This window comes from Nannospalax galili, unplaced genomic scaffold (assembly GCF_000622305.1).
Source record: "Nannospalax galili isolate Female #2095 unplaced genomic scaffold, S.galili_v1.0 scaffold312, whole genome shotgun sequence".
Classification (NCBI taxonomy): Eukaryota; Metazoa; Chordata; class Mammalia; order Rodentia; family Spalacidae; genus Nannospalax; species Nannospalax galili.
Genome location: NW_008335967.1, coordinates 4,452,815 through 4,474,975, shown reverse-complemented (window position 1 = coordinate 4,474,975; position 22,161 = coordinate 4,452,815). Strand labels below are relative to the sequence as shown.

Below are 22,161 nucleotides of genomic sequence, written 5' to 3'. Positions count from 1 at the left end.
AGACCAGGCTGTCCTTGAACTCACAGAGATCCGCCTGCCTCTGCCTCCCAAGTGCTGGGACTACAGGCGTACGCCACCACACCCGGCTTAAAAGATTTATTTTTTATTTTTAATTATGTTTATGTTTGTGGGGAGGAATGTGCGTGCATGCATGCAAGTGCCTACAGAGGTGCCTATAGAAGAGGGTGTCAGATCCCCTGGGTTTGGAGTTACAGGCAGTTGTGAGCTACCACCATGAATGCTGAGAACCAAACTTGGGTCCTCTGCAAGTGTAACACTCTCTCTTAACCACTAAGCCACATCTCTCTACCCCCATTCTTTTTTTTTTTTTTTTTTTTTTTGGTATTTTTGAGACAGGGTCTCCCAAAGCTGGCCTGGAACTCACTATGTAGACTAGGCTGGCCTTGAACTCACAGAGATTCGCCTGCCTCTGCATGTACCACCATGCACAGCTGCCCCTATTCTTTTTTAGAAGATTGATTTTTATTTTATGTATATTAGTGTTTTGCCTGCATATATCTAACTGCACTCATGCAGTGCAACGCTAGTGGAAGCAGAAGAGGGCATCAGATCCCCTGAAACTGGACTTATGGATGGTTGTTAGCCACCATGTAGGTGCTGGGAATGGAACCTGGGTCCTCTGCAAGACCAGCTAGTGCTCTTAACTGCTAAGCCATCCCTCCAGCTCCCTCCAGTCCTTATCTTTGTTAAATAATTTTTAAAAATGTGCCACTAAATTGTTTTGTTTCAGTCTAGTAACTATCATTTCACTTAGCAGAAATGTAGAAAATAGAGATGAAGAAATTAAGAATTTATAATTCCACCACCTGAACAGAAAAAAAAAAAGTTATTATGGAGTACACCATTATAAGCGTTCTTCCAAAATGAAAATTTTGATACTGGGAAACAAAGCACAGAGACAGTCAAAAGTCTCTATGCCAAAGTGACCATGTAATTTATGAACACTTATGAACACTTGTGAAAGTAAAAAAGACTTTTTCCCTCCTTAATCAAGAAAACAGACATAAAAATTTAGGGTACCCTGAGTGTACAGTTGCCCTACAGATCTGAATCATTTAGCTTAACAATTAATTAAGAAGTCCTAATTGTATTAAAGTTTTCAAATGTTACATAAAAATCGTATATATTTACCAGATACCATGTGATGTTTCCATACATGCATACATTATGTAACCTTTAAAGAAGAATATGTCTTCTCAAACACCTACCATTTCTGTAAGATAAAAACAGTCAAATTCCTTCCTTCTAGCTTTTAGAGAACTGCAATCCATTTATCTACAGTCATGAAACATTAATTTGAGAAATAGCTTTATTCATCAAAAGAATCCATGAATTATAAATTCATTCATTACCATAATTTTACTAGCTATTAAAAAGAGGAAATAAGATAATTCTTCCATGTCCTAAATCATTCCAATTTTCTTATGAAAAAAATTCTCAAACAAAAACTGCAATATAAATTAAGGTCAAAAAGTACAAAATCATGTAATTGTTCCTTCCTGTTGTCAGGGAGGAAAAAGTTGATACAATTTGCATTTGCACAGGAAATTACTCAATAAAATATAGGGCTTTCCCCTAAATTATCGAGACACCTCTGAAGTAGTTCTATCTTCTTTGACATCAAAACAATTATCTTTGCTTCTCCCCTGTAAGCAGGTCAAAAAACCTGAAATGGAAATGGACTGAACATTTAAATATACTGTTTCAACCTCTTAGAAGCTGGCCAGATGTGACAGGATGAGAGCAAAATATAAAAATGTTAAGTAATAGAATCTAGTTAAATAGGACTTGACTTGGAATAGTACCCAGGAGTATAAAGTTGTTAACAGAAAAGTCACTACCACGTGAAAAGCCCAGCATCTAGATTGCAGTAGAGTGAAACGTGGTTGGTAAGAACCAGTCACACACAATACATATCCACCACCATCACCTCACCACCACTCTACCATGGGGACCTTATACTACAGCACCTTCACGTTTGGCTTTCTGCCTTCCTCAAAAACTGCTGGGAGGGGTTTGTTGTTGTTGTTGTTTTAATTTATTTATTATTTTTATTTTATGTGTATGTGTGTATTGCCTGCATGTAAGTAAGTGCACCCATGTCATGCAATGCCCTCAGAGGTCAGAAGAGGCTGTCAGATCCCCTGGGACTGGAGTTACAGATAGTTGTTAGCTGCCATCTAGGTGCTGGAATTCGAACCCGGGTCTTCTGCAAGAACAACCAGTGTTCTTACCCACTGAGCCATCTCCCCAGCCCCAGAAACTGCTGTTTTCATACATCTTTTCTCAAAGAATTCTTTTCTGAAGATGAACCCTGCTGAAATTCTTTGCCTCCACTGATCAAATTTTACTTATGATACTAAAAATTCAACCTCTAGGCACAGTATAAAGAAATCTGTTTTAGTCCACAGAAGGTATTTCTTAAAGAGTTCTGGAGACTGGAAACAGAAGACCATGATGCCAACAGACTGGGTGTCTGGTGAGTACAGCATCTGGGTTCACAGGAAGTCTTCTAGCAGTGCTTCAGATGGGATAAGGGGGTCTCTCTCAGGCATTTAAAAAATATTTTTTATTGAATTTTTGTAATTTCATACAATGCATCTTAATCATATCAGGTCCCCTCTTTCCTATCTATACCTCCCCATATCCCATCCACAAAACTGCATGCAATTTGTCATATATGTGAAGGCCCACTGGGTCAAGTTTGTGTACCCAGATGTCCCTTGATGTTCCACTGGAGCCTATTCAATCTACCTAGCATCACTCCCTTAAAGAAGATTACCTAAAGCTGGAGAGATGGCTCGGTGGTTAAGTGTACTGGCCGATCTTGCAGAGGATCCAGGTTTGATTCCCAGCACCCACATTAAGGCTAACAACTGTCTGTAACTCCAGTTCCAAGGAAATACAACACTCTCTTCTGACCTCCTTGAGCACTGTGTGACATACATACACTTGGATACGTCCAGGCAATACACTCACACACAAAAAATAATAACAATAAAATATTTTTTTAAAAAGGAGATGATCAACTCTCCCTCACTCAGCAGTGTGTTCCTCACCAAAGTTCTGGTCTCCTGCCCATTTCCCCAGTTGTGTGCTGGTTTTTGTCTGATTGAATTTGCATAGGTCATATGCATGATGTCACTACTGCCATAAGTTTACATGAGCAAGATCCCAGGAGCCTGTAAGATTCTGTTTCCTTGTGGTCAGGTCATGCACCCTCCTGTCTCTTACAATTTTTTTCCTCCACCTCTTCCACAAAGTTCCAAACTGAGCTTCAAAGCTTAATAACCACAACAATAACGGGCACAGCAAACTATATTGGGACAGTAGTGGCAGTTTTATCTTGGGGGGTATTCAACAGCTGTCTAATTGGACTTAAGCCCACTCTCTATGAGAGGGAACTCACATATGGCACTGTAAACACAGTCAAATACACATAGCAAGAGAGGTCACTGATCTGAGAGACTGCCCTAAGGCTGTCACATCCCTAGACAAAAGTAATTCCTTATTATCTGCTAAATATGGATCCTTTTATTTAAAGACAAGTATGTCAGTCACCACTCATCAAAGAGGCTTCCTTTAAAATGGACAGAGACTATTACAGAGTTCCACAATTGGTCACACACAGAGTAAGTGTCTGTGAGATGCCCAGCCCTATAAAACACATTTACAATGGAACCTCTACAGCTAAGGCTCACAGAACATAGTGAAAACAAGGGGTGGAGAGAATACTAATGCATCTCTCAGCTCTCCTCAGTAAAGCTTCCTCATGCAAAAGAGGGTGATGAACACAAAAGGCCACAACTGGTCAAAGTATAGAGAATAAGAGATACAGAGTGTAGGTCCCTTGAGAGGACTCCTATGTCAGACTTAAAAAAAAAAAAAAAAGACATGATCTAATCCTATTGGAGACAGTGCTGCCCTCATGACCCAATGACTTCCCCAAAGCCTCACTTCCTATTATTTTCACATTCCTAATACTACATGTTGGGGGCTCAGAGTCTAACATACAAATCTGTAAGGGACACATTCAGACCACAGCAAACTCAGAAGGAAATATTCTATAAACATATTTTCATGGCTCAATGTTAAAATAATTATCTGGAGACACCACAGAATGAACATGCATTACAATATGTCTTTAAATTGAATACTAAAAATACACAAGAGGTATAGAAATCATGTCAGATATCATACATGTTATTCTGGTTTATAATGCTCTTAACTTACTAACCCTGGACAGCTTGTTACAGATAGAAAAGAGAAAAAAGAAGAGGGTAAAGGAGGAAATGGGAATTAAAGAAAAAAAATTGCAAACTTAAACAATATTATCTACAGTTTCAGTCAGTACAGGATGAACTACCTACCAACAGGTCACTCTGAAAGTCATTTGACATAAGAAAAGGGAGAAACTTTTGAGAAAGAGAAGAATACTGCTTTAAAACCATGCTAAAAATACCCTTCTCCCCCACTGAATTTTAAATACATTATACTTCTCATGGGCCTCTAACTTGCACATATAAAAATATTTACCTGTTACTTACCAAAGAATTTATTTACCAAATAGCTACCAAGTTTAAGTTGTGTAATTAAAGTAACGTCTGGTAGTACTAGTTCACTTCACAATTGGCAATGCTTTTTTTTCATCATCTATCATGTTTGTTTATTTTTTAGCTAATATTTGAAAATAACTTTCAACAAATTGGACCAAAGGACTTAAAGGTTGAAAAATAAAAATTAAAAAGAATGATAGGGTAAAGTACAGAAATTGTGTCAAAATAAAAAATAAATTATTTAAAAAAAAAAAAAAAAGATTGTGAGCTGGAGAAGTGGCTCAGTGGTTAAGAGCACTGGCTGCTCTTGCAGAAGATCCAGGTTCAGTTCCTAGCACTCACATGGAAATTATCTTAACTCCAATTCCAGGGGATCCAACATCCTCTTCTGACCTCTGTGGACATTGCACAACAAGGTGCACACACATGCATGTAGGCAATACACTCATACACATTAAATTTAAAAAGAACTGCATAGGATTTTTTTGTTCTTTTTTTTTGTTGTTCTTTTTGAAGCAGGGTCTCCGTGTAGCCCCAGCTGTCCTGGAACTCACTATGTAGACCAGGCTGGCCTTGAACTCACAGAGATCCTCCTGCCTCTGCCTCCCAAGTGCTGGGACTACAGGCATGCGCCACCACGCCTGGCACAGTTTTTAAAAAAGGGGATGTAAACTTTTTTTACTTTTACCTCTCACAAGAACTCTAATTCTGATACCAAAATTAGATGGTGACATATTGCAGGCTATAACAAGACTATTGAGCTAAATTTAGATGTTCCTTCTTTGAAGCATCCACCAGCTCCTCACCTATTTATTCAAGGCATTCTTGCCCTAGACATTTTATATAAATTATTTCAGTTAATACCACAGTTACCCAACTGGTATGCATTATTATATCTGCTATAACCCAGAGAAGATACTTAGTTGCTCAAGGTAAACAAAGCATGGCCAAGCTCATTTGAAAATATAGCCTGGCTCTAAAACATTATTATAACTGTGCTGTCTCTCATATCACCCATTATATTATATATATATATATATCACTTCCTTAAATACACATTTAACCTTTATTTTAATGATTAGGAAAACTAAGACTTGAAGGGGTTATGTAGCTTGCCAACATTTACATTCAAAGTCCGTGACTAAAAGCCCATATGGTATCTCCAATATATCATGTTGCCTTCAGCACTAATGTTCTATAAACCTATAATCATACAACCATCCCTTTACCAGAAACAATGAGTCTGCAGAAATACCAAGTCAGATATGATTTTTCTCATAATAATTAAACTTCACTTTCTCACAGAAAAATAACCAATTTCTGATGGTTTTGTTTCATCCTAAGTCACTCACTGTCCTGGTTAGCATTAACTGTCAACATGACACACAGTCTAAAGTCAGGTGAAGGGAGAAGCTTCAGTTGGGGAATTGCCTAAACCAAGTCATCTGTGGGCATATCTCTGAGGTGCTGTCTTGATTATTAATTGACATAGGAAGGACCACCAACCTGAGGAGCAACACCATTCCTCAGGCAGGTTGGACATGGGCTATATAAAAATCCTAACCAGAAACTGGGTGTGATGGAGCACATCTTTAATCCTGACACTTGGGAGACACAGGCAGGTGGATCTCTGTGAATTAAAGGCCACCCTGGTCTCTACAGTGAGTTCCAGGACAGCCAGAGCTTCATAAATATAAAAATAAAAATGTAAAAAAAAGGAGCTACCTATACTATATAAGCTGGTGAGCAAACCAAAAAAGCGTTAGTCCATGGTTCCTACCTTCAGTTGCTGCTCTGACTTCCCAATGATGGATTATGAACTGAAGTGTCAGCCAAATAAACCCTTTCCTCCCCTAATAGCTTCTGGTCAGAGTATTTTATCACAGCAACAGAAAAAGAAACTAGAACAGTCACTCACTATCCCTCTCAAGCAAATGATCATGAACAATGAAAGAAATTAGAAGGAACTCTGCCTAATAAAAGCCCTTGAGTCCAGTACCACGATCTCCCATAATCTGCCTGATAAAATAAACCAACGACCAGGTCAAGTTCTCTGTATTTAAGTTAAAAAATTAAATTTGTCTCAATGTCATTTTCATTTTGTCTTATGACCTTGTGATAACAGGCAGCATTCTTAAGATTTGCTCTACTTCACATACAAAACGAATGTAATGTCAAATAATTATCTGGATAGGCATCCTCTCTTCTGCTTATCTATGAGGAAGAGGCTGGAATTCACTGGCAAGAATATATATAAAACCCCAAAGTACGGCCAGGCGTGGTGGCGCACGCCTTTAATCCCAGCACTTGGGAGGCAGAGGCGGGCAGATCTCTGTGAGTTCAAGGCCAGCCTGGTCTACATAGTGAGTTCCAGGACAGCTGGGACTACAGGGAGACCCTGCCTCAAAAAGACCAAACAAAACAAAACAAACCCCAAATTAAAGCAAAGTAATCATTATTGGATTCTACTAAATACACAAAAATCCATGTGCTGACACGTATGCAAACACAAAGTCCAATCTGAAACAAAAATTTTAAAACTACCTACAGTTTGTGCTTGCCAATCTAAAATGAACCATCCATTTTTGGCTCACACCCACTCAAGAGAAGCCTAGGCTGGTCTACAACAGTTAACTACACTGGGCCTGGAATGAGTTGTAAGGTTTATCTCTAGGTCTCAGACACGACCTTTGGCTTGGCTACAGCTACAAGCTGAATATGAAAGCAGAAAACTATTAAATTCTAATAAATCTTGCCATAGAAGTAGGATTCCAAATACAAATCTATCTCAGGAATCTATTCTGTTCAAAAGTATGCATGACTCAAAAGCATGAGTATCTCTATATCCTAATCTGAATTTCCTAAGTCTACCTAATAGCATTTCACAGTTGAGGAAATAGTTTTAAATAGTGCTAGATTAAAATTGAAATCCTGAAGTCATTTGCAAAACAACTTTAAATAATGGTGAATTCAGGGCTGTAATCAGAGTTGAGAATTTTAATAAAATGAATAAAACAATTAAAGCTGGCGTATATCCCAGCACTCCGGAGGCAGAGGCAGAGGCAGGTGGATCTCTGTAAGTTCAAGGCCAGCCTGGTCTACATGAGTTCCAGGCCAGCTTGGGGCTAGAGAGAAACTCTACCTCAAAAAGACCCAAAAAACAAAAATAAAAAAAGGTTAAAGAAATTAAATTCCACTACAAAGGTTATATTATCTGTAAATTCACAAATATCTGTGAGTCAGGAGATTATTCAAATTTGAATATGAGAACTGACATAGACAGAATTTCACCAGTTCAACTCAAAAGAGTTCTGCCTGGTATTCTGGCTGCTAGCATCATTACCATGGAAGTTTAGAAAGACCACTGGCCAGATGGGTAAGTAAGCTGCCACCTTACTATGCCCAGAGGTAACTTAATATTAAATGAGTACATCTCAAAAGAATTTTTTTAAAAAACACATCAGAATGAAGCCACTGGAAAGTGCTGATGGGGCATTGGCTCAAATCCAGACAACTGGTCAGGAGGCTTTCCCAGGTAGGTACCCTGCTGCCAACAAGCCAGAAACTACCAAGTAGTAATGGGAATGAGTCTCCAAAATGCCTGAACACCAAGAAGCTATGTAAAACCATTAAGGAAAGAAACAATTCACCAAGTGGCTCAAAAAAAAGTATTAGCCAATACCTTCAGATTTAAAAATTCTTTTAAATTGTTTCCTTAGAGAACACCTCCTTATGAATAACAAAAGAATGTGTAAAATCTTAATTTAAAATAAACATTTATATCTACTAGAATGGTCAGAAATGTGCTATGTACCAGAACAAAATAAGATAAAACTCACGTGTCTCTCAGTGTCTAGTGGGCTGACAGTTTCTCAAGACAGAGGCAGAAAAAATGTATTAAGAAACAGAAGGAGCCTCTGCAATGGGAGAGGTGGTCCTCTCACAGGGAGGTGTCTGTATAGTGAGGGGCCAGGCATGGGGAGGGCACGTTAAAGGAAGGCTGAAGGACTAGGGAGCACAAAATTAGTAAGGACTTTAGATGAGGAGCAACAGATTATGAAAGACATTATGGCTTACACACAAGATTCCTTCAGGAGCATAAGCCTAGAAGAGATGCAGACAGCAGATGATCCCAACAGGTTAGTGACAGTCAGGAAAGACAGTGTAGCGTGTGAGGACAGCACCAGGGAATGGTGAACAAAAGTAGCACAGTAAGGTCTGACAGAAGCAGAGGATTTGGGAAGGACTGTTGCAAAATAATTCATAGGATCTGGTGACCAACTAGAAGTGGGCTATGAGGAAAAATGAAATGAGGTGTAAGTCTGAAACTTCTGATCTAAACAGTTTTAAAAACTAAAATGAGTGCCACGCGTGGTGGTGCATGCCTTTAATCCCAGCACTCAGGAGGCAGAGGCAGGCGGATCTCTGTGAGTACAAGGCCAGCCTGGTCTACATAGTGAGTTCCAGGACAGCTGGGGCTACAGGGAGACCCTGTCTCAAAAAGACAAAAAAAAAAAAACCCTAAAATGATCAATGAGAGTTACAAACAAAGGGGTCACCACAAGGTGAGAGGAGCAGCATTGTTGTAGAGTCTAGCAAAAATAGTCAAGAAGCCTGGCAGAGGTTAACAGTAGCCTCAGTAGTTCCTACAAAGAAAAGAAGCATGCCAGCAAAAATCATTACTATTTGCTAGGCTAAGATTAGAGAACATCCTTCTATCCTTATGTGTACCTCAGGAAGGGTCCTACTGCTTTCTACTTTCCCTGAAAGATATGAGGTACATTAAAAACCTACAGAGGCAAGTTATATCCGGTAATTTTTTTTACTCACCCCAGGGACCCTAAGGGCAGCTATAAATCAAAAGGATTACTTTATCTCCTTTCCTTCATCCTGGAACCACATTTTATAAGACAGAAAAGTAAATGCAGCATATATTGACCATAAAGCTATCTGTCACTAAGGTCTGGAGGGATTACTAAATTCGGTTTAGTGCCATGTAAGTTTGAGATCTCAAAAGTCATTAGCAGTACGGAATAGGAGCTAGACCAATACATCTGTAGTTCAGAATGGAAATCTGCAGATATGAGTGTGGGAATTGCCAGTGTGCAGATGATGTTCAACACCACTAAAACAGATTATCTGCAAAGAGAGTACAGACAAGAGAGCAAAGACCTAGGACAGGAAGGAACCAATGCTAAAAAAAATTAGAAAGCAGTATAAAAACTGAGGATAGTTTCAATTCTTTGAAATTTATTGGTGAGGGGAAAGAAGGTTCGTGCCATACATGGGGAGGTCAGAGAACAACTTCGTAGCTGGTTTTCTCCTTTCACTCTTACATGGATTATAGAGACTGAACTCAGATTGTAGGGACTGAACTCAGGTTGCAAGGCTTATATGGCAAGCACCTATATCTGCTGAGTCATCCTACAGGCCCCCCAAAAGTGCTGCCTTCAGTTCATCTTCTCTCCCAAATGCCTTACTAATCAAAGGCAGAAACCTTTCTTATTGAAGCATAAATGTTTATATTTATTCAATGCCAGATATTCTGAGTACCAAAGACAATCAAGTATACTATACATTTTACCAATTTCAATACAGGCAGCCAGTTAGTGGCAACAATATTTCAAATTTGCTCAGTCTGTCAAGAAAAGAGGGCTTTCACATAAAAACATTTCCAAGCAAAGGAAGCTAGGCCTTTTATGAGAGAAGTTCATGCCTAGATGTCTTCAAAGTGGGTGGGAATCAAGTGGAGAGATAAACTATAAATACAGGGTCCTGATTCTTTTGGAGTGGGCTCGCACCTCTTAAAGGCATTCAAATCCAGCAATTCGTAGGGAAATATGGAGGGCTCTGGTAAATGAATGAAGTAGGAATGAAAAACAGACCTCCAGATCATGTAAGGTTTACATAAAACAAACTTTTCACATAAAAATTGAAACCCAAATCCAAAAGATCCAAAACCTGAAATATTTTAATTCCCAACATACAAGTGGAAAATTCCATACCACGGAGATAAAATTATTTAAAACATTTAAAATTACTTTTAGACAATACATATAAAGCATACACAAAACAAAAATGAACTAAGTTATATTTAGGCCCACTGCCAAAACTGTCTGTGTATATGCAAATATTCCAAACCCAAAAAATATGTGGTTGTAATCATTGCAGATAAAGGAAATTCAAACTGAATTTAATGTTTTTCCAACATTTTTTCTCCTGCAATCAATCATTTTCCCTATAAAATGTTAATAAATTCTGTGCTATAAAATACGGCATTTGTGTGTGTGTATATATATATATATATATATATGTCATACATGTGTATAGGTGTATGCATTTGTGTGTCTGAGTACAAACATGTGTATGCCATAGTGTGTGTATAAAAGTCAGGGGCCAAGTTTGGGTGTCAGTGCTTGCCCATCCACCTTGTTGAGACAGGTCTCTTTGTTGTTCGCTGCTGCATATAAAAGGCTAGGTGGCTTACACTGGGAGCTTCTGAGTACTTTCCTGTATCTGCTATATCTGTATCCCATCTCACTATAGGAGCACTGGGATTACATACACACACTGGGAATACCAAACCAGATTTTCACATTTGCTTGGCAAGCACTTTACCCACTGAGCTATCTCTTCAGCCAGCTTTTTAAACTGGTCAGCTCTATGACTTGCCAACTTATCTTCAAGCCTCATGATTTCTTCATGAGGACTAACTTTCTGAAAGCATGCTAGGAAAGTTTATTTCCTATTTAATGAGGTTAATAACAGGAAGTAAGCAAGAATGAGTATATGACCATAGCTCTTCTTTAAGTTCATTGTTGATCATCAATGTGCCAATAATGACTACATAGCTCTAAGAACCATCCAAGTGTCTTCCTTGCAGGACATAGAGAAATCAAACTAGAAAGAACTTAGAAACTTCCTCCTGCTGAGGGAGAAAAGACATCAAGGGTCTTACATGGTCCCTGCATGTTCCAGTACTGATCAGACACGTAAGATGTGCCTGGTGGTGCAACTGCTATGGAGAAATCAACAATTTCCTGGCTAGATCTAAGGCCTACTACAGAGGAAGGAATCCATACCTCATATTGTAAACCCAGCTCATGGCTGGGGATGACATCAGCAAAGCATAGAAACATACTGTCGTTGTCTCACTAAATGGACATGATGTCAAACTGCCTTCAAAATATTTGTGGTCATACCATAGATTAGTGCAGCTCTCAACCTTTCGCAAGAGACAGCATATTCATAACTGATCAAAACACAAAGAGTTAAGTCAACTGTTGAGTGCTCAGCCCTAACTGGGATAGCTTACCAACCCCCCCCCCCACCAAGGCTCAAGGGATGCCGAGAAAGAGGGCACAGAAATACTGTAAAAGCCTGAGGAAAGGAAGGAATGCTATGAAAAGCTGTCTTCTGGACATGATTATGGCCATTACACTCATGAACTCACAATAGCTGTGGTTTTATGCACAATATCAAGCTGGCTAATCAGCAAACCAACATGGATGGGGACTCCTGAGACCCCATCCCTAGCAAAGGAACTAATGGAAGTTGATGGCTACCAGGGGAGGAAGAGAATTTTTCTTCAATAGTTGTCTTGCTAAATGAGACATGAAGTCAAACTTTCTTCAAAATATTTATGGTCATACCATAGATTAGTGTGGCTAATGCAATAGTGTGGCTGGAAGCAGACTGCTCATGCTCTAGTGAATGGCCCAACACCACTGTACATGCAGGTAGGATTAAATGGACTCAGAGGGTTATGTTTAATAAAGAGGACATAAGCCTGGGAAGGGGACATTTTTTAGAGGGAACTCCCGAAAGAGGGAGACGCAGAAGAGGGAGCATTATCTAAGTGCCAAATACACATGTGTGCACACATTTGTGTCCATGTGTAAATATTTAAAGCTAAACCTTTCACTGATTTTCATTTTGTTCAAAGTCTATAGTAATTAAATAAACAAAATATAATTGTGTCTAACAAATTATTAAAGAGTTATTAAAATAAGGAGTTTAGGGGCTAGAGAAATGACTCGGCAGCTAAAAGCAACAGCTGCTATTGGAGAGGATCCAGGTTCGGATCCCAGCATTTACATGATCACTAACAACCATCTCTAACTCCAGTTCCAGGGGGGTCCAATACCCTCTTCTTGTTTCTGAGAACACTGTACACAAGGGTAGACTTACATCCATGCAGGCAAAACACTCAATGAAAAAATAAAAATAAATTTTAAAAAATATATGTAAGGAGTTTAATTCTTGGTTTTTGAATTGGCTGTGTTTAATAGGAAACTTGAGGCAGAGTTTCACATAACCAAGGTTCGCCTTCAACTCCTGGTTATCTTGTCACTATCTTCCAAGTGTTGAGATACCGGTAACCTGTCACAATACTTAGTTAGAATACACTTCATTCATGACCTTTTTTACTACCTTTTTTTAAATCACCTATTGAAAAGACTGTTACTAAAGGCATGCATATTTTGTATTACTAAAGGGTAAGCATCACATTTATATTTAAATACCAGTTCCTATGCACAAGAACTTACATTACTCTCTTCAGGGGAAAAAAAAATCCTATATAGCTAAAAACATAATGTCAAACCAGGCTAGAAAAGAGTTTAAGATAGGCCAAAAATGTGAATGTGAATTCTGTCCAGAGATGCTAATTTTATGTTTTTTCCTGGCCAAGGATAGTGCTACTAATTTCTCCTTCTGAGGTGTCCACATTGAATTCAATAGATGAATGACAAGAACATACACTGTTCCTATATACATGCTGCCCAACATAGGCCATCAGAGCGTTCAGTATCTGTTATTCAAACAATGCACTTTGAGGTACAGAAGCTTAGAGCTGTGAAACAGCTTTCAAAGTACCTCTATTACTAATTTGTAAGTGGTGTTGCTAAATTATAAAGCTAGTTTTGGGGAAGAGAATATATCCATACTTATAAAGACTTAAGATTTAAATTTAACAGCAAGGAGAAAATCATTCTGTAAACTAGGCATGGTGGCTAAGCCTATAATCCAGCACCTGAGAGACAGAGAAACTAGACTGCTGAAAATTCAAAGCAAAGTAGGCCTACGTGTTAAGACCCTGAAGAAAACAGGATAAGGGAGAGGAGAAAAGAAGAGGGGAAGGAAGAAAGTAGGAAAGGGAAAGGCAGAAAGAAAGAGGAGGGAGAAGGGAAACCAAAGACAGGAAAAAAAAGAGAAAGGAGGAGAGAAAAACAGAGAGTAGAAGAGGTAAGAGGATGGGGAGGAGGATGGGGAGGGGAGAAGAGGGGAGAAGGGAGGGGAAAGGAGGGGAAAGAGTAGGAGAGTAGAGGAAGGATAGGGAGGGAGGAAGGGAGGGTCTTCTACAAAATGAAAGATATTTAAATTATTTCTTCCACAGCTAGAGCAGAGCTAATAGTACTACTATGACCTAAAATAATCATCTGAACTTTCTTAAGGGGGCAGGGGGAAGACAGTCAAATCAATTCCTTGGAACTATGTTACAATAAATTAAGTGTCTCCATTTCAAATACTGGAAGTTATTGAATTTTAAGAGTCCTATCTGGAACCTCGGTTGCGGCTAAGCTGGATCTCCACAAGTGGCAGCTAAGCTGGATCTCCAAGTTCCCTTCTAGCCATCATGCTTTTGTCATTTGATTGACCACTCTATCCTTGGTCCTAATTAAGCGCCAGTTTATTGTTTTTGATTAGTTAATAGAAGTGAATTTTTAAAGCTGAAGTACATCATTCACAAATGTATGTTTTTTTTTAAACTTTTATCTGCGTTTATTTTATGCTCAGTTTTATTCCCGTGCCATAAGTTTTTATTTCTTCAGTTTCTTCTGGGATATCTTTTTCTTTTGTACAATTTCCTCTTCAGGCTTAGGAACAATTTGTCCCTTTTCAGTGAGGATCATTTCAATACGACAGGGGGAGTTCATGTATGGGTTAATGCGACCATGAGTTCTACAAGTTCTGCGGTGCATCTTGAGCAATTTGTTCACCTGGATATGCTCAATGACTACACAGTCTACATCTAAACCCTTAAGTTCAGCACTACTTTCTGCATTTTTAAGTAAGTGCAGCAAAACTTCAGCACTTTTTTTGGGCCACAGACCTTGTGTCCAGCCCCACTGTTTGGCCTGGGCATACCTACCAACTCCACTGTTTTAACACTGGAATGGCACACATTGCTTCTTTAAAGTGACATCTTTCAGATACTTGGTGGATTTTCAGATATGTATACCCTTGATGGCCTGGGCAGTTTCATGTGTGTTCTTAAAGTGAACACGAAGGTTGGAACCTCTTGATTTGCATGATTTTGTAGGGTTTTCTGGGTCAAGAGATTAACGAACCATTTTCACAGGTCACCTCGGGCGGCTTACAGTAAGAGATAAATGTACTTTTATGTGACCCCTGAGGAACAGATCCTCAAAAGACTTTAAGAGTAATAATAAATTGGTTAATCTGGGCCAACTGTATGGTCTTAAACACCCAAAAGGAAAGTATAACCAAAGATTAAGGTGATCACTATAATTCTTTAAGAGTCCCTATGTATAGCTAAAGGTACATAACAAGAAACAATGCCAGACAGAAGATACCTTCCTTTGAGTTATTGGCCAGGGTGGCCCAAGAGACTCCCAGACAGTAACCCAGCATAGAACTGGGAAAATGAACAGCAGACCCCAATCTTATCTAAAGGAATGTTGGCAACTGATTGCTGCTAGATGAGGAAGAGCTGATCTCCCTAAAACAAGGAACTCTAGATAGGCTGACTAGACTCAGCAGATGGACTTCGGCTGGGGGCACTGATAACAAAGTGGACAGTAACAGGGATGCAGGGATGACAGAGTATATGGGCTCCAGTGGGAGCGGGGAGGAAGAGGCTATGGGAGGGTGCCATTTGGGATGCAGGTATGAATAAAGATGAATAAGATTGTTAGGGATGTTCTGTATGAAATACAAAATCTATAAATAACAATAATTAAAGTTTCTATTGGATGTACAGAATCTAGTTTTTTGTTGTTGTCGTCATCTTTATTTTTTTGTCTTTTTGAGACAGGGTTTCTCTGTAGTCCCAGCTGGTCTGGAACTCACTATGTAGACCAGAGATTCGCCTGCCTCTGCCTCCCAAGTGCTGGGATTAGAGGCGTGCGCCACCATGCCCGGCTTTAAAATCTAGTTTTTTTTAAAAAAAAAAGGATTTTATTTTTATTTTATGTGTGTCAATGTTTTTTGGGTGCATTTAAGTGCACCCATGTATGCAATGCCTTTGGAGGCCAGAAGAGGACATTGGGTCCACTAGAACTGTACTTAAGGAAGGTTGTTAGCCACCATGTGGACACTGGGAACCAAACCTGTGTTCTCTGGTAGAGCATCTAGTGTTCTTAACTGCTGAGCTATCTCTCCAGCCCCAGAATCTAGTTTGTTTTTTTGTTAAAGTTTTATTTTTATTTTTATTTTATGTGTATGAGTGTATTGCCTGCATGTAGTAGGTAAGTGTACCCATGTCATGCAATGCCTGCGAGGACAGAAGAGGCCACTGGATCCCCTGGAACTGGAGTTATGGACAGTTATTAGCTACCATGTGGGTGTTGGGATTCGAACCTGGGTCTTCTGCAAGAACAGCCAATGTTTTTAACTGCTGAGCCATCTCTCCAGCCCCATAGAATCTAGTTTTAATAGCTTCCATTTCTTTAATGCTAACCTATACACAGACTGTCCATACTGAATCCTCAGAGCAGCCCTGTGAGGAAGATAACATTCTTGTTTTACTGAAGAAGCTGACAATTGGATAACTAATTACTTTGCCAAATATATGAAGGTGTCTGGATATGAATACTGCTTTGGTTCTAAATCCTGCAGCCTTTCCAGTATAGTTGACTTACGATCTCATTCTCCTCTTCTTGTTATCCTTTTTTTCTCCCTTTCTGTCTCCTTCCTTTACTCTCATATTTCACTCCCAGTCATCCCCTGTTAAAAATGTCTACCATCATATGAACTGTTGTAACAACAGCAAATCCTGAGGTTTTAACAAGTGAGTAATAGCCCATCTTATTTGGCTACTAACTTTCCAGCAGAGAGAAGTTATAGTGATAGGTGGGACAAGGTAATAGTTTTCGTAGAGACACTAGTACAGTTATTTGCAGTGCTAAGACTTCAACATAATACATAATGCAACAAGCCAGTGTTAATATTCTTGCATTCTTTATGTTTATGGGCATGTGGTATACAGTGTAAGGCTAAGGAAGTGGGTAGGCTGAAGGCACAGGGTAATAGGAACTTCATAGGAGGAAACTGACGTTTTACGTGTCATCATTTGCCATCTTTTCAGGTCACATGGGCTTATGAAAAGCACGTTAGGACACATTGCTCTACCATGAAAATAATTTTTCTATAACTTTAATATAGTTGAGATAGAAGGTCAAAGTACATTTATGAATGATGTACCTCAGCTTTAAAAATTCTCTTAAAGAATTATACTGATCACTTTAATCTTTGGTTATACTTTGCTTTTGGATATTTAAAACCATACAGTTGGCCCAGATCAACCAATTTATTTTTACTCTCAAGGTCGTTTGAGCCTCTGTTCCTCAGGGGACACATGGGCTTAGGAGGAGCCCCTGGCACCTTTCTTTTACCAGTTCTGTCTATGTGAAGATAAGTCAAAGGTCCTGCTCAACCATGGCTGCCTTCACTTGGAAGCATGGAGGAAATGTTTCCTCTGTGTTGACCCTCCTCTTTGTAGACTGGACACTGGCTCAAGTCCATCTTGAGCCTCCTTGATTAAGAGGACAGGTTGACTCATCACAGTTACAGGACATTTTGAGAGATGCTCCATAGTTCCCTGGAACTTAGCTGACCTTGGAGGGCAAGGAGCAAAAACTGTCCTTTAAGTCCCTCTGACCAGATTAGTACAGGCCTCAAAGTATGTCTGTTAAACATCCAAGAAGGTTAGTTCCACCAGTCTAGTACTTTTAATTACCATGCGCTACACAGATAAAGCTTGGCAAAAACCAAACATCCTCTGATAAACCTTGACTAGACATATATTATGTTCCTTGAGCTAGTTACCAACGGAAACATTTCTTTCTTTCTTTCTTTCTTTTTATTTTTTTGGTCTTTTTTGAGACAGGGTCTCCTTGTAGCCCCAACTGTCCTGGAACTCACTATGTAAACCAGGCTGGCCTCGAACTCACAAAGATCCACCTGCCTCTGCCTCCCAAGTGCTGGGATTAAAGGTGTGAGCCACCACGCCCAGCCCCAGAAACTTTTTTAAAACCTGGATTTTATTTCAACCAATGACTTTATGACCAAAGAATCAAGTTGAACTTACCTTTCCCAATGTCACAGGCTATACAACACCTAAACATGGTTGATACTGATAAGCAGGGGAAGAACAACAAGTCTTTGGAAAACAGAGTTTCCCTGGGCAGCATCCGACTTTTTCTGAAGTCATCAAAGACTGCCTGTATAAATTGCTACTGATTTTAAAGGATATAAGATTAGAAAATATGTTGACAGAATGAAGAGTTTCAAAAAAGACATATAATATGCTCAATATATTATGTTGTTAAGAGTATGCATTATTAAAAATAAATAAAAAGAGGTATGTAGAGAAACTGAGTTAACAGGCCAGGCTTGGTGGCACATATCTGTAATCCTACCACCAACAAAGAAAGGCAGGAGAATTTACCTTGAAAAAAAAGTAGAAAAGGATAATTGTCCTGGATTTATGGAGGGCCCAATGTCAGTCACTGTATAATTTTACATTTGGAATTACAAAGCTCTCTCTGTGTGTGTTCCATGTAAGCTGTTGTGCCACTGAATCCTTAAACAGGAGTTTTTAAGCCCAAAGCTATGAAAGGAATCAGGTGTGCTAACCCAAGCGCTTAGCTGGAGAAACAGGAGAGCTGAAGGGCTGTACTATATAGCAAGATCATATCTAAAAACTAAAAATAAAAAAAAACAGTAAAAAATATTCAAATCATTTCATGGATCTAGATAATAGCCAAATGTGTGATGTCTTGTACCTGCCTGAGTACTCAGGAGGATGAAGCAGAAGGACTGATTTAGTCTTAAGTGTTTGAGACCAGCCTGGCAGTATAGTGAGATCCTATCTCCATTAAAAGAAATTAATTTGCCAAAACATCTTAGAAAATTCTTGACACATTGATTAGATATTTTTCAATAAACAAATATATCATGAATATATTATCTGAATAATCAGATGGCCTTTAATGTTCTCCATATAATCTGTGACTCTTCCTTCGAAAGTCATGAGCAACAGTTAAGTCTGAATACCAAAACAACTGGCTCCATCTTAGTCACTTGCTGTTAAATCTTCTATAGGGACTCTGGGTAAGCAGGAAATAATTACTTTTCATCCAAAGCCACATGTAAAGCCAAGCAGAGACTATCCTGAAGCTAGGAAGTTAGTCTCAAAAGTGGTAGCCACCAGAAGCTATTCAGGGACTATTTAAAAGAGGAGCAGGAAGCCAGGCATGGTGGTATACGCCTTTAATCCCAGCACTTGGGAGGCAGAGGCAGGCAACATGTAGAGAAACTGAGCTAACAGAATCAGCCAGGCTGTGAATTCTAGGCCAGCCTGGTCTACATAGTGAGTTCCAGTCCTCATTCCAGCTGGGACTACAGGGAGACTCCGTCTCAAAATGACACCCCCCCCCAAACAAAAAGGAGAATGAAATGAGGAGTAACTCATTAGAAACAAATACAATTTCTTGATTTGTTACCTTGAAAGAAATAGCTACACCTATAGTGAAATGGAAGAAAGCATGTCAGGATGCTATCACGGCAAAAGATCATTAGCCATCCTAAACCAAGGATGGTTAGACAGCTCTAAACCAAGGGGAACGTCTCAAGTAACAGATCAAGGTGTTCACTATATTATCACAAAGCATTCCTTAGAGAGGATCTTCTCTTACTCAATCATAGACTAGCACACCCAGTAAAAAAAAGGCAAACTTTTTTCTTTACTGGAAAAGGCTGAGCTGAACAAATTTCTTTCTATAATTTAGGTTTTAATCCCATCACACTTCCTTTTCAACAAATGAATAAAGCTATATTCAGTGTACCTGTAAAATTTCTTAACCCCTAAGCACTAAACACAGGCATGTTAATGATCATTCTGCCCTAGAAAGCACATATATTTTTTTAATTCTAGTTCCAATGAATACTTTATTAGACAGGTACTTTAGCTAAGCCATGGAGCCAACCCTGAGGAATGCTTTGATAAATACTAGTAAACTCCATCATAAAAGGCTAGTGAGGGGGACAAGAATCAAAATTCAATCAGAATTTTTTTTAAGCTTTGATTAAAACTGTATTGCAAGAACAAACTGAAGTTAAATTCTCTTTAGTCTGTGTTTAGGTGGGTGGGTAGGCAGGTGGGTGGATGAGGAGATAAGTGAGGTTTGAATACTATAAAGTATAATTTCTCTACCTTTATCTTATTTAACAGTTAAAATCAGCATCATTCTATCTTTCCTTTGAAACTAAACATTAATAAATTCCATATATTCTAAGTCAGCAAAACATTAAAAAGACAACATATAATTTGGTAAGTGGTATGTGGCAAATAATGTTTTCATTAAAGGGAGAGGAACTAAACATCTCAAAGAAATCTCAAAGATAACTTTATCAAAAGACAAATGACTAGTGAATGTAATTTGAAAATTATTTATAGCACAGAAGAGCACAGAGTATGAAAATACAATAGGGTGAAGCTTAAGAAACAAAGTCCAATGAAGGGAACAATATTATCTACTAGAGGAAAAGAACAATCCAGCTACAGTGGTTTACAAGTGTAACCCCAGTACTCTTGAGGAGGAAGCAGGAGAATAATAAGTTTGAGGTGGCTTGAGCTACAATGTGAATTCAAGGCCAACCTGAGCTACATAACAAGAGGAAGGGAACAGAGCAGGAAGGCAGAAAAGAAATAGGGAAGAAAGAGAGAAGGGAGGGAGAGACCTCACACAAGCTAAGCATCTGAAATGAGGCGTTTGGATATAACGTCTTGAAATGTTTTATAAAATTAAGAATCATTAGCACCAACAGAATGCCCAACATTTTTTCTCATTGATAGATTATTCTACTTCAGAGCTAACAGCTAAACGAGGGCATGCTAAGAATATCTTTGGTATTTTCATAAATGTATGACTTAATACAATAACCTACAAGTCTTTTATTGAAATCACTTTATTTATGTACACAGAAGAGTCTTCAATAAAGAATTAAAAGGAAGAAGACTGAAGTCTACACCACTTAACATATTCTTTAATGTCACCTACGCAACACCTAAAAAAAGACTTCCAGAAACCTCCTATGAGGGAGGACATTAAAAAGGTCTCTTGTGCATTGTCAGAGAAGTGTATACCCTTCAGAAGGACAATTCAGTATTATTTATTAAGAACCTTACAAACTGGCCAGATGTGGTGGTGAACACCTTTAATCCCAGCACTAGGGAGGCAGAGGCAGAGGCAGGCAGATCTCTGTGCATTTGAGGCCAGCCTGGTCCACATAGCTACTTGCAGGCCAACTAGAGCTACACAGTAAGATCCTGTCTCAAAAACAAACAAACAAACAAACAAACAAACAAAAAAACCAAAAGGAAAACAAAAAGCAGCAACAACAAAAAAAACGCTTACAAATTACAATGAGTTCACATCTAATATCAACACTCAATAAATAAAATTATGATGGTATTCCCATCCGAATCGTGGACTCAGTATACTACAGTCTTCGAAAACATAATAACACACGATGAGTTGCCTTTAACTCCAGCTCCAGGGGATCCTATGACCTCTTTTGACCTCCACAGGCACCTACACACACATGACATATACAAACACAGGTACACATAATGAAAAATAATGGGGCTGGAGAGATGGCTTATTGGTTAAGAGCACTGGCTGCTGTTGCAGAGGACCCAGGTCCCACATGGCTGTTAACAATCGTTTGTAACTCAAGTACCAGAGGAATCAACGTCCTCTTCTGACCTCCATGGACACTGCACAACACAGGTGGACTTACATACATGCAGGCAATACATGCAATACACATAAAAGAAAAATAAGTAAAATATTAAAAAATAAAAATCTTTTTAAAATATATATAGGTTAAATGCAATACCAATCGAAATCCCCATGACATTCATCACAGAATTAGAAAAAAAAATTCTAAAATTCATATAGAATCAAGAAAGATACTGGATAGCCAAAGCAATCCTGAGCACAAGGAGCAACACACAGGAGGGATTATCATACCAGATCGGCCCAAATGGTGCTGGCAAAACTGAATATCCACCTGCAGAGGAATGAAACTAGACCCTTATCTTTCACCTTGCACAAAAGTCAACTCCAAATGGATCAAAGACCTCAATGTGAAACCTGAAACTTTGAAACTGCTATGTGCTGGATAGCTTTAGTGTCAACTTGACACACCTGGGTTGAGGGAGCCTCAATAGGGGACTTGCCTCCATCAGACTGGCCTGTGGCCATGTCTGTGGGGAATCTTCTTGACTGTTGTGTGATGTGGGAAGGCCCAGCCCACTGTGGGTGGTGCCACC

At 39.0% G+C, this 22,161-nt stretch overlaps 1 protein-coding gene and 1 pseudogene across 10 annotated transcripts in view; both read right to left on the bottom strand.

The window, feature by feature from the left end:
* Srpk2 (SRSF protein kinase 2) overlaps positions 1–22,161 on the bottom strand; it is a 239,211-nt gene that overhangs the window by 115,376 nt on the left and 101,674 nt on the right. The gene's annotated exons all lie outside the window — the stretch shown is intronic.
* Positions 14,378–14,932, bottom strand: LOC108490705 (annotated as a pseudogene).